This window comes from Pteropus medius, unplaced genomic scaffold (genome assembly GCF_902729225.1).
Source record: "Pteropus medius unplaced genomic scaffold, Ma_sr-lr_union100, whole genome shotgun sequence".
Taxonomy (NCBI): Eukaryota; Metazoa; Chordata; class Mammalia; order Chiroptera; family Pteropodidae; genus Pteropus; species Pteropus medius.
This window is the reverse complement of record NW_024349519.1, coordinates 1,546,640-1,560,346: the sequence shown is the minus strand read 5'-3', so window position 1 is coordinate 1,560,346 and position 13,707 is coordinate 1,546,640. Positions and strand designations below refer to the sequence as shown.

The following is a 13,707-nucleotide window of genomic DNA, read 5'->3' as shown; positions in this document are numbered from 1 at the left end:
CCCCAACAGGTTGTTCTCAAGATTGCTAGGAGCCCACCATTCAAGGGCTCCTAGCAAAATGTTAACTTTTTGCTCAGCTAACACTAGAATTGTTGACTTGGGTACTCCTTTATGGAAATGCTTTGTAACCCGTGGGCAACTTCCCAAGAGAGTTACAACATTCTATAATTTCACCATAGTGTTCTACAAACACAGGAAAGAGTAACTGGATGGGTCCCTTCTGATCTTTTTTTCTCTCTCTCTCATACACACATACACATGCGTATTACAGAATCATTTTGTGGTACAACTATTATATGCAGATACCAAAACAACAGTTTCAATTTGTTTTCTCTGCTTAAAACTCAAACTTTTGCTGGAGTTACTGATGAAAACTCAGTGCTAAGAGTTCAACCATATCTTATTTCTCCAAATAAAACTAGGAAGTTGTATTTCTGGGTCAAGAATTTAGTGACGAGAAATAAAAGGCATCCGAATTGGAAAGGAAGAAATAAAACTCTCATTATTTGCTGATGACATGATACTATATAGAGAGAACCCTAAAGATTCCACCAAAAAACTGTTAGAACTGATCAATGAATTCAGTAAAGTAGTAGGTTACAAAATAAATATCCAGAAGTCATTGGCATTTTTATACACTAATGATGAACTTTCAGAAAGAGAAATTAAGAAAACTCCCATTTACAATTGCATCAAAAACTATAAAATACCTAGGAATCAAATTAACCAAGAAGGTAAAAGGCCTGTTTTCAGAAAATTATAAGTCATTGAAAAAAATTGAAGAAGATACAAATAAGTGGAGCATACCGTGCTCATGGGTAGGAAGAATCAACATCATTAAAATGGTCATACTACCCAAAGCAATCTATAGATTCAATACAATTCCTATCAAAATACCAATGATATTTTTCAGAGAAATGGAACAAATAATCCTAAAATTTATATAGAACTATAAAAGACCCTGAATAGCCATGGCAATCTTGAGAAAGAAGAACAAAGTTGGAGATATCACACTACCTGATTTCAAACTATACTGCAAGTCTACAGTAATCAAAACTGCATGGTACTGACATAAAAACAGATACATTGATCAATGGAACAGAATAGAGAGCCCAGGAATATATCAACGCCTATACACTCACTTAATATATGACAAAGGAGGTAAAAAAAATACAATGGGGTAAAGATAGTGTCTTCAATAAATGGTGTTAGGAAAATTGGACAGATATATGCAAATAAAAAAGAAGCTGAATCACCTTCTTACACCATATACAAGAATAGACTCAAAATGGATTAAAGACTTAAATGTAAGACCCAAAACCATAAAACATTTAGAAGAAAACATAGGCAGTAAGCTCTCTGATATTACTAACAGTAATTTCTTTTCAGATATATCTTCCTGGTCAAGGGAAACAAAAGAAAAAATAAACAAATGGGACTACATCAAACTAAAAAGTTTTTGTACAGCAAAAGAAACCATCAACAAAACAAAAAAAAACAACCAACTGATTAAAAGAAGATGTTCACTAACGATACATCTGATAAGGGGTTAATATACAAAATATATAAAGAACTCAGAGGATTCTGGGAAACATGGTGGAGTAAGAGACATCCTCAGATCTCTCCCCTTGAAACAACAATAAGCTGAACATCTAAAACTGAACAAAAACACCCAAACTGCACACCAGCACATCTGAGCATGGGATCTGCACATAAGAACTACCACGGGTCAGAACCCTGGGTGTCAGGTGGTAGACTGGGAGAAATAATGAAGCTGCCTCTCACAGCTGCTGGAGCTCCTTACAAGAGGAGAGGGTAAAGGTGCAGTGACTTCCCTGAACAATCCTGCCTGCAAGTGCCGGGACTTCTACGCAGAAAGCAGAGAAGTGGGAAAGGACCACAGAAACAGTTGATTTTTACCAGCCCCGGTTGCAAAACCAAGGCTGAGTTGCAGCCCCCAACCCCAACCCAGAGGGCCCCTCCCCCATACACTCCAAGACCTAACAGTGTGGAGCCCCAGGGGAATCTGAGCAAATGCTATTGAGATTGAAGCTACCTCTCATAGCCTCTGGAGCTCCCTGCAGGAGGAGGGGGAGGGGAGAAGGTGCAGCCACTTCCCTGAACAGCCCTGCCTGGAAATGCTAGGACTTCTATGCAGCCAGCAGCAGGGCTCAGTCATCAGGGCAGAAAGCAGAGAAGCGGAACAGGACCACAGAGAAATAACAGTTGATTTTTACTGGCTGCAGTTGCAAAACAGAGGCTGACCCACAGCCCCCAACCCCAAACCCAGAAGTCTCCTCCCCCATACCCTCTGAGACCGATCACTGCGGAGCCCCAGGGGAATCTGAGCAAACACTACCGAAACTATTGCTAACACTGACAGGGACTGAAACTGAGAGTAGCGAGTCTGATTAAAATCTACAAGAAAATAAAAGACTTTAGGCTTTATATAAAGCAGGAATCCAAGAGGCTTAGACGCCACCTACTAGAAACCAAAAGAAAAGCGCCTTTTTTGTAGCAGGCTAAAGAGAGAACTTTACATAATAAATCTTTCTGGAAAAACAGCAGAATACACTTCCATTAATGCCCAGGAGGAGAAATAGTCCATTAAACATCATGAACAAACAAGGGGACAAAGCATCTCAGAAAGGAAGAGAAAAATCTTCGGAAAATAAGCTTATAGACATAGAAATATGCAACTTAAGTGACAGCGAATTCAGGATAGTACTTCTGAAAAAACTCAATGAGTTCCGAAACAAGTCATATCAACAATTTCAAGAATTAAAAGAAAAAAAACTAGATGAGCAAGCAGATTGAAACCTTCGAAAAGAATAGAATAGATCTTCTGGAGTTAAAAAAAACACACACACACACTGCAAGAGTTGAAAAATGAGATAGCAAGCTTGGGAAATAGAGTTGACCAAATGGAGGAAAGGATCAGTGATAGCGAAGGCAGAAATCTAGAAATGCATCGGAAGGAAGAAGAGAGAAACCAAAGAATGAAAAATAATGAAAGAGAAATACAAGAACTAGCTGATAGTATCAGGAGAGGAAACATAAGAATAATGGGCATTATCGAAGGCGAGGAAAAGGAGCAGGGACTAGAAAGCATTTTCAGACAAATAGTGGATGAGAATTTCCCAAATCTAAGGAATGAGCTGGAAGTCAACAGAACACCCAATTATCTCAACCCAAAAAGGCCTTCACCAAGACACATTGTATTAAAGTTATCAAAAATCACCAAAGAAATCTCAGGGCAGCCAGAGAGAAGAAAATAGTAACTTATAAAGGGAAACCCATGAGATTATCATTGGACTTCTTAGCACAGACCTTACAAGCCAGAAAGGAATGGAATCAAATATTTAAACTATTAAGTGAAAGGAACTACCAGCCTAGAATAATGTATCCAGCTAAGCTCTCCTTTAAATATGAAGTAGAAATTAAGTCCTTTCCAGACATACAAAAATTGAGAGAATTCTCCACTATGAGGCCTGCACTACAGGAAATACTTAAGGGATCAGCTCACCTAAAATAAAATAACAACAAATAAAACATAATTAGGAGTAAAGTGACTTATCAGGCAAATAGAAGCAGAGGAGTGCAATCCTTACTAAGAATGTGGCATTATAAGCTTAAATAATAAGAAGAGAATTGCTATAACAAGGTAGTAATGAACGTTCAGCATACATAGGGACAAATTGAGATAGCAATGACTGAAAAGGGGAGGATTCAAAGATCCATATTTGCAAAGGGGAATGGAGATAAGGCACGCACAGAAGAAAATGGACAACTGTATATATATATAACTATCTTCTTCATATTTGTAATGGTAACCACACACCAAAGATTCAGAACTGAAGTATTTAACATAAAACAAGAAGAACTAGAGGCAAAACCCACAAAAGCCAAGCAAAATAAGGAAAACAGAAATACAAGAACAAGGAAGCAATGGAAACACCAAGCTACCAGAAAGCAAAAGATAAAATGGCTATAAGAAGACTTCATATTACAATAATCACCCTAAATGTAAATGCAAATGGACTGAACTCACCAATAAAAAGGCACAGAGTTGCAGAATAGATCAAAAACAAAGCCCAACCATATGCTGCCTCCAGGAGACACATCTCGGCTCCAAAGACAAATATAGACTCAAAGTGAAAGGGTGGAAAATGATATTTCAAGCAAATGGCATTCAGAGAAAAAGCGGGAGTAGCAATACTAATATCAGATGAAATAGACTTCAAAATAAAAAAAGGTAAAGATACTGAGGGACACTTCATAATGATAAAGTGAATTATGCACCAAGAAGACATAACACTTATTAATATCTATGTTCCCAATCAGGGAGCCCCGAAATATGTAAAGTAATTACTAATAGAACTAAAGGGAGAAAGAGACCGAAATGCTATTGTAGTAGGGGACCTAAAAACACCACTTCGGATATAGACAGATCATCCAAACAGAAAATCAATAAGGAAATAACATCCTTAAATGACACATTAGACCAACTGGACATAATTTCCATCCCAAAACGGCTGCTTATACATTCTTCTCTAGTGCACATGGAACATTCTCAAGAATAGGCCATGCTGGGACACAGAAATAACCTCAACAAATATAAGAGGGCTGAAATCATACCAATAATATTCTCTGATCATAATGCTTTGAAACTAGAGATCAACTGCAGAAAGAAATCAAGAAGAACCATAAATACATGGAGATTAAACGACATGCTACTGAAGAATAACTGGGTCAGGGAATTAAAAAAAAGAGATCAAGAGATACGAATGATAATGATAGTACAACATGTCAAAACATTTGGGACATGGCAAAAGCAGTCATAAGAGGAAAGTTCATATTATTACAGGCCTATCTCCAAAAACAAGAATGAGCCCAAATAACCTAACGCTTCATCTTAAAAAACTAGAAAAGGAAGAACAGTGAGACCTAAAGTAAGCAGAAGGAAAGAAATAATCAAAATTAGAGCAGAAATAAATGAAATTGAAAATAAACCAAAAAAAAAAAGAAAAATACAACAAAGAGCCAGTTCTTTGAGAAGGTTAATAAAATTGAAAAACCCTTAGCTAGACTCACTGAAGAAATAAGAGAAAGGACAGAAATAAACAAAATCAGGGATGAAATAGGAGAAATTACACCAGACACTGCAGGAATACAAAGGATCATACAAGAGTACTATGAAAATGTATATAACGCCAAATTTAATAACCCAGAGGAAATGGACCAGTACTTAGAAAAATACAGCATTCCTAGACTGAATCAAGAAGTGGAAAACCTAAACAGACCAATTATCAGTATGGAAATTGAAACAATCATCAAAAACCTTCCAAAAAGTAAAAGTCCAGGACCAGATGGCTTCACCAGTGAATTCTACCAAACATTCAAAGATTTAAGACTTATTCTCCTCAAACACTTTCAAAAAAATGAAGAGGAGGCAATACTTCCCAACTCATTTTATGAGGCCAATATTACTCTGATACCAAATCTTGGTAAAGATAACACAAAAAAAGAAAACTACAGACCAGTATCTCTCATGAACACAGATGCAAAAATCCTAAATAAGATATTAGTAAACCAAATACATCAACATATTAGAAAATTATATACCACGATTAAGTGGGCTTCATCCCAGGGGCACAAGAATGGTTCAACATACACAAATCAATTAATGTAACACACCACATAAACAAATTAAAAAATAAGAATCATATGATCATATCAATAGATGCAGAAAAAGCCTTCAACAAGATACAGCATCTATTTATGATCAAAACACTTAACAAAATCAGTATAGAAGGAAAGTACTTTACCATAAAGGCCATCTATGACAAACCCTCAGCCAACATTATACTTAATGGTGAAAAACTAAAAACTTTTCCTCTAAGATCAGGAACAAGGCAAGACTGTTCACTACTGCCACTGTTATTCAATATAACATTGGAGGTCCTAGCGAGTGCAGTCAGGCAAGAGAAAGATATAAAAGGCATCCAAATAGAAAACGAAGAAGTCAAAGTGTCACTATTTGCGGATGACATGATTCTCTATATAGAAAACCCTATTGTTTCTAGTAGTGTTCTTATGGAACACTACTAGAAACAATAAATAAATAAATAAAGTAAAATTTCTGGATACAAAATCAATGTTCAAAAATCCATAGCATTTCTATACGCTAATAATCAAGTGTCAGAAAAAGAAGTGGGGAAAATAATTCCTTTTGCAATTGCAACAAAAAGAATAAAATACCTAGGAGTAAATTTAACAAAACATGTGAAGGACCTATGTAATGAAAACTACAAGACCTTATTAAAAGAAATCAAAAAAGATACAAAGAAATGGAAAGATATTCCATGTTCTTGGATTGGAAGAATCAACATAGTTAAAATGGCCATATTACCTAAAGCATTAAACAAATTTAATGCACTCCCCATCAAAATCCCATGGGCATTTTTTAAAGAAATAGAACAAAAAATCATCAGATTTGTATGGAAGCACAAAAGATCTCGAATTGCCAAAGCCATCCTGAGAAAAAAATGAGGCTAGAGGCAAAAACATACAGTGGAGAAAGGAAAGCCTCTTCAATAAATGGTACTGGGAAAACTGGAAAGACACCTGCAAAAGAATGAAACTAGACTGTTGTCTATTACCACACACCAAAATTAATTCAAAATGGATTAAGGACCTGAATATAAGACTGGAATCAATAAAATGCATAGAAGAAAACATAGGTACTAAACTCAAGGACCTTGGACTTAAAGAGGATTTTATGAATTTAACCTCAAAGGCAAGGGAAATAAAAGCTAAAATAAATGAATGGGACTACATCAAACTAAAAAGCTTCTGTTCAGCAAAAGAAATCATCAAAAAGGTAAAGAGACTACCATCTGAATGGGAAAATATATTTGCAAGCAACGCCTCCAAAATGGGCCTAATATCCAAAATATACAAAGAACTCATATGACTCAATAACAACAAAAACAAACAATCCAATCAAAAAATAGGCAGAGGACCTGAACAGACACTTCTCCCTAGAAGACATACAGATAGCCAACAAATATATGAAAAGATGCTCAACATCGCTAGCTATTAGGGAAATAGATACCATCTTACACCTGTTAGAATAGCTATAATCAACAGGACAAGTAATAAGTGTTGGAGAGGATGCAGAGAAAAAGGAACCCTCATACACTGCTGATGGTACTGGAAATTGGTACAACCACTATGGAAAACAGTATGGCAGTTCCTCAAAAAACAGAATTGATCTACTATATGATCCAGCAATCCCTCTACTGGGTATTTACCCCAAAGACTTGAAAACCCATATCCGAAAAGATATTTGCACACCGATGTTCATAGCAGCATTATTCACAGTTGCCAGGACATGAAAGCAACTGAATTGTCCTATGTGGATGATTGGCTAAAGAAGCTGTGGCACATATGTACAATGGAATATTACTCAGCCATAAGAAGAAATAAAATACTGCCATTTGCAACAACATGGATGGACCTTGAGATAATCATGCTAAGTGAAATAAGACAGACAGAAAAAGTTGAAAATCACATGATATCACTTATATGTGGGATATAAACCTAAAAGCAACAAATGAACAGGACCAACAATCAGAGACTCAGGGAAATGGACAATGGACTAGTGATTACCAGAGGGTAGTGAGTGGGAGAGGAGAGGAGAGGTAGACGAGTTAAAAGGAGTCAAATATAGGGGGATAGGGGGAGAGTGAAGTGGGTAAAAGGGATCAAATATATGGTAGCTGAAGGAGACTGGACTTTGGGTGGTAATCACACAATAGAACATATAGATGTCAAATTATAATATATACCTGAAAATTATATAATTATATTAACCAAAGTTACCCCAATAAACTTAATTTTTAAAAAAAGAACTCATACAACTCAACAACAGAAAAACAAACAATCCAATTAAAAAATGGGCGGAAGACCTGAACTTCTCCGAAGAGGAATACAGATGGCTAATAGACATATGAAAAGATGCTCACAGTCACTAATCATCAGAGAAATACAAATTAAAACCACAATGAGATATCACTTCACACCTGTCAGAATGGCTATCATCAATAAATCAAAAAACAACAAGTGTTGTTGAGGACATGGAGAAAAGGGAACACTCATACATTGTTGATGGGATTGCACATTGGTACAGCCACTATGGAAAACAGTATGGAAGTTTCTCAAAAAGTTAAAAATGGATATACCTTTTGACCCAGCAATTGCACTTCTGAGTATTTACCCAAAGAAAACCAAAACAATAATTTATAAAGACTTATGCACCCCAATATTCATGGCAACACAATTTACAATAGCCAAGATATGGAAGCAACCTAAATGCCTATCTATAGACAATTGGATAAAGAAATTATGGTTCATATATACAATGGAATAATACTCAACCATTAAAAAAATCCTACCATTTGCAACAACATGGACCTAGAGGTTCTTAGGCTGAGTGAAATAAGTCAGTCAGAAAGATAAATACCGTATGATTTCACTTATATGTGGAATCTAAGAAACAAAAAGAACAAACTAATCAAAAACAGACTCACAAATATAGTGGACAATTTGGTGAAAGAGGAGAGGGGGGTTGAGGGCTGGGAGAACGGGGTGAAAGGTTAAAGAAGTACAAATTAGTAGTTGATAGATGAATCACTGGAGATGGGAAGCACATCATAGGGAATGCAGTTAGCATTAATATGTTGGCTAGCTGGAGGGCCAGGGGAGGGAGGGAGCAATGGGGGGGTGGGGAATCATTTTATGAACTACATAGATGTCTAACCAAGGTACTGTATACTTGAAACTAATTAAAATAAATTAATTAATTTAAAAAAAAGAATTTAGTGAACTCACCATTTCACAAGGCAACTAGTTACCACTGATCCCATCTTTCTGGGAGGCATCTTGAAGTAAATGTGGCCCACCAGAACCTGGAATGTGGCTCACCTAATCAGTACTCATAAACTCCTAACCAGGTGGAGATCCCTGGTATAAACCTGCCACCAGATATCAAGGTAGCAAGCTTGGGTCAATTAGTAAGTACTATATATATTAAAAGTTGAATGTAATTACAGTAGAATCACTCTTATCAGACAAATAGTTGGTTAATTTAAAGGAACACTACATAATAAATTGGGGAATCAAGAAAAGATACATACTTTATATATTTTCATTTCATTTAATATGTATAACTGTAGATTCACCAATTTTTCTGACATAGTGCTAACTCTTTTTCTTTGAAAATGTGTCTACTGATGATTTTTCCCCTCAATGCATTATCTACAATTTCCACTTGGGTTACTTAAAGTGGAATCAGCCATTTGCAAAGCAAACTTATTTTTGTATGATTTTCCTCAAATCTTTTAGTTATCTCCCTCATGTCTAATCAACAGAAATGCTTAAAAGTTATCTTTTTACTTTTTTCAAAGTAATATTAAATGTAAAGAATAGTGCCAAAAAGACTCGTAATGAATGGAGAGTGTCCTACCCTGAGCCCTCTCACCACTCTCCAGAAACCATCATTTTCAACTATTTTAGTTGTTTCTTTTGGTACTTAACCTTTCTACTTCTAAAGAAAATGTTTACATGCATGTATTGATTTACCCATTTTTGGTTATTATATATTGCTTTCCTGTTATGACAGTTGAGAATTTAGCTTTCTTATATCTTACCTTGTACTTCCCCTCTCCCACCCTAGTTTTTCCACTATAGTTATATCAGTTTTAGGTTTGTGGTAGGCAAAATTGTAAGAATAGCCCTCAATATACCTTGCCCTTGTATAATGTCCTCTTTGAGTGTGGGCGGAACCTCTGAATATGATGCACAATATTCTGGTGATTGTTACTTTATTTGGAGAAAGGGAGATTATCTGAGTGGGCCTAATTTAATTTCACAAGCCCTTTAAAAGCAGAGTGTTTTTATCCAGCTAGCAGCAAAAGAGGAATTCAGAAATGGGATGCACGAGCAGGATTTGACACATCACTGCTGGCTTTGAAGATGGAAGGGGCCACATGCCAAGGAATGTAGGTGGCTTGTAGGAGCTGAGAATGTCCTGGCTGATGCCAGCAAGGCCTCAATCCTATAATCACAAAAAACTGAATTCTGCAAACTTAGTATGTCTGAAAATGGACTCTTCTTTAGAACCTCTATAGAAGACCTCAGCCCAGCCAACACCTTGATCAGCCTTGTGAGACTAAGCAGAAAATCCAGTCAGGCCTGCCCAGACTTCTGACTTACAGAATTGTGAGATAATAAATAGATGTTGTTTCAAGTCACCAAAATTTGTGGTCATTTGTGATGCAGGAATATAACATTAATACAAGTTTAAATCAGTGGTCTTGCAGCTTTACAAATATGTAAAAAATGTTCATTACAAAGCCAAATAATGTCACTATGATAACTTTTCCTTTCTTGTTCAAATTTTTGTTTATACCTAGAGTTAAGAACCACCACCATTTTTTCATTTGCTTGGTTCTCCATGTAGCTATCACATTTTTTTTCCCAAATACGTCAACAGTTCTGTCAAATGCCCAATGATATTTTTTTGCAGTCACTCAAAACATAACAGATAATCCATCCGTTCTCTCTCCTACTGTAGACTAGACTGGTCACTCTCTCAACCTGGTGCATAGCTCTTGTCTTAGAAATTGCTTTTGCCTCTCTCCAAGGTTTTATTCCGTTTCCTGGATTTCATGTTTTCTTTCTTGGTTTACTCCCTCCCTTTCCTGGAATATATCCTGAAATAGCCTTCTAAGAATATGTAGGAGGTATATTTTTGAGTCCAGAATGGTTTTATTTTACCCTTGCACTTAATTGTCAGTTTTCTAGATATGGAATTCTAGATGGAAAATAATTTTCTGAGAATTTTAAAAGTATGTCTTTATTGTCATGAAACTTCCAGTCGGATTCCTTTATGTGAGTGACTTATTTCTCTCTGGAAGCTTTTAATTTTCTTTTTCTTCCCTAGTGTTCTGAAATTTCATAATGATGGAACTTGCTGTAGGTCTTTTTTCATTCATTGTGGTAGACAATCCAAGAGCTTTCTCAACCTGAAAATTTGTACCCTTCATTTCTGAGAAATTTTCTTTTATTATTTCTTAATTAATTTATTCTCTATTGTGTCTCTTCTCCTTTTTTGGAACTTCCATTTGTCAGCTATAAAACCACCTGAACTGATCCTCTAACATGTTAATCTTTATCTATATTTTCTTTGGGTTTTTAAATTTTTACTCTTTGGGAGATTCTTCAGTTTTGTCTTCCAACCTACTATGTGAATTATCTATTGCTGTGTAACAAATTATCCTAAAACACAGAGGCTTAAAACAATGAACACTTACTACCTCACAGTTTCTTTGAATCAGGAATCCAGGAACAGCTTAGCTAGGTGGTTCTGGGCCAAGATTTCTACTGTGGTTGCAGACAAGATGCCAGCAGGGGTTGCAGTCATCTGATGTCTGGAGGCCTCAGTTCCTCTCTGGCTGTTGACAAAACAACTCAGTTTCTCACCACATGGGCCTCTCCATAAGCTGCCAGAGTGTTCTCACATCGTGCTAACTTTCCTCAGAGCAGGTGATCTGAGAAAGAGAAAAGAAAGCCACAATGCCTTTGTATGACCTAGTCTCAAAATGACCATCGCGTCCACCAATAAACTACCACATCTTTATATCAAAACATTTTATTTTGACTACTATATTTTTAAATTCCAATGGCCATTTTTGGTCTTCTGATCTTCCTTTTCCATATCTTCTTTCTGTTCTTCATAGATATTATATTTTATTTAAGGTTCTGTTCCCTGCATTAGCTGTCTCCTCTGGGCCCTTTTTCCTCTGAGTTTATTTTGATCTCTATTTTTCTCATTAATGACTATCATTAAATAACGTGATCCTTGGCTCTTCATTATAATTTAAGAGTGAGCAACTGAAAAGCTGACTAGAAGCCTTTTGTTTGTTGTAGGCTTCACTGGGAGCTTTTCTCTGTATCTCTGCAATTTCTCCAGGGAAGAATTGTATAATTGCTTCTCTGGGAATTGGATAGATGCTTGTCTACTAGCATACTAGGACCAGGACAGGAGAAGCGAGTATTGAGAGTCTCAGTTTTGAGGATCTTCATTTTCACTTAAATGTCAAATTTTTAGTCCTGTACCACAGGCCAGCCCTCCTATCCAGGAATGTGGTATCTCTTAGATTCAGTTCCTCCAAAGATTGCAGTTGTATTGAGATAATGGACATGCAACATTGTGTAAGTTTAAGGCTAAAACATGTTGATTTGATACACTAATATATTGCAAAATGATTACCACCATAGCCTTAGCTGACACCCCCATTACATCACATAATTACCATTTCTTTTTTGTGATAAGAACATTTAAAAATCTACATAGCACCTTTCAATTATGTAATACAGTATTATTAACAATAACATTAGATCTCCAGAACTTATTCTTATAACCGGATGTTTGTACCCTTTGACCAACATCTCCCCTTTTCCCTAACTCCCAGCCCCCGGCAACCACCATTCTACTGTTTCTATGAGTTTGGCTTTTTTAGATTCCACATATAAGTGGGATCATACAGTATTTGTCTCTCTGTCTGAATTGTCTCACTTACCATAATGCTCTCAAGATCCACCCATGTTGTTATAAATGGCAGGATTTCCTTCTTTCTTATGGCTAAATAACACTCTACTGTGTGTATGTGTGTTTGTGTGTGTGTGTATATTATTTATCCATTCATCTATTAACAGACACGAACACTTAGGTGTCCATATCTTAGCTATTGTGTATATTGCTACAAAGCATATGAAAGTGAAGATACCTCTTTAAGGTCTTGTTTTCATTTCCTTTAAACAGATACCCAGAAGTGGGACTACTGAACAAAAAAATCTTTCATCTGCTTGTTGGGGCAAGGTGGTTTGCCTGGTTGTGCCACATGCTCTGTAGACAGTTTCAATGACTACCTTCCTGTTCTCAGACCTGTTCTTTACTCCCACCTTCTGTGGTACCTGTTATATTCTAAAGTTTGAGCCTCTCAAGTGAATTAGCTCAATTCTAGGTATATCTGCCACTGCAGGAACTTAAGTTAAAACTTTTCCCATATTCATAGATTAGTTACCACCTCTCTATCCACTTTCCATTTTACAAAAGATATTTACACTTAAATATATCATTTGCTGTTGTATCCTTGCTCTCTTTATCCTTGAAGGTTATTGCCAATATTGTTGTTATTTTGATGTCATTTTAGCAAATTTAAGATAGAAAGGAAATAAATTTATATGACCATTTAATCATTTTTAAAACTTTTTTTGGTCTACAGCCGTGAAACCCTGAACATGCCCGATTTTGTCTGATCTCAGAAGCTAAGCAGGGTCAGGCCTGGTTAGTACTTAGATGGGAGACCACCTAGGAAGATCAGGTGCTGTAGGCAAGAAAAAATAAAAATAAAAAAACTTTTTTGGTGACATAATTTAAAAATTATAGAAAAGTTATAAGACTAGTACAAAGAAATTCTCTATACCCTTTACCCACATTAGCCAATTATTATTTCGTCACATTTGCCTTCTTTCTCCCTATATATTTGTTTTCTCAACTACTTGAGAATAAATTGCTCATATTATATTCCTTTACCACCAAATATTTTAGTTTATATTTCCTAAGAATAAGAACATTTT

General features: G+C 36.0%; 1 protein-coding gene and 1 pseudogene across 1 annotated transcript in view; both read left to right on the top strand.

The window, feature by feature from the left end:
- The window catches only part of SPMIP11 (sperm microtubule inner protein 11), a 29,401-nt gene that overhangs the window by 2,470 nt on the left and 13,224 nt on the right, over nucleotides 1-13,707 (top strand). The window lies entirely within an intron of this gene.
- Nucleotides 13,345-13,463, top strand: LOC120618722 (uncharacterized; annotated as a pseudogene).